Below are 545 nucleotides of genomic sequence, written 5' to 3' on the forward strand. Positions count from 1 at the left end.
TTTCTATCTAGTCTCATATGCTCTTATCATGTTCACTCAAATACTAGTCTTGAATCCTTTCATGATCAACCCTACAAGTTCTGATCGCTCTTAATGATGTTTCACGTTTAGTCCCTAGCATTGGCACTTTAGCCGGAATGTTCTCATGTTCACGTCTAGGTCTGATTGGCACCTAGTTATGGTCACCTATCGGAGTACTGTTATGCACTAGTCTGATAGGTCTTCAGTTCATAGTCTGATTGTGTCTTCATGTTCACGTCTGATTGGTCCTTTATGTTCACTAGTCTGATTGGTCTTCATGTTCACATGTCTGATGGGTCTTCATGTTCACTAGTCTGATTGGTTATGTTCACTAGTCCTGATTGGTCTCATGTTCACTAGTCTGATTGGTCTTTATGTTCACTAGTCTGATGGTCTTCATGTTCACTAGTCTGATTGGTCTTCATGTTCTCTAGTCTGATTGGCCTTCCATGTCTTCATGTTCACTAGTCTGATTGTCTTTAGCCATGTCTTCATGTTCACTAGTCTGATTGGTCTTCATGTTC

This window comes from Salvelinus sp. IW2-2015, linkage group LG16 (assembly GCF_002910315.2).
Source record: "Salvelinus sp. IW2-2015 linkage group LG16, ASM291031v2, whole genome shotgun sequence".
In the NCBI taxonomy this organism is placed as follows: domain Eukaryota; kingdom Metazoa; phylum Chordata; class Actinopteri; order Salmoniformes; family Salmonidae; genus Salvelinus; species Salvelinus sp. IW2-2015.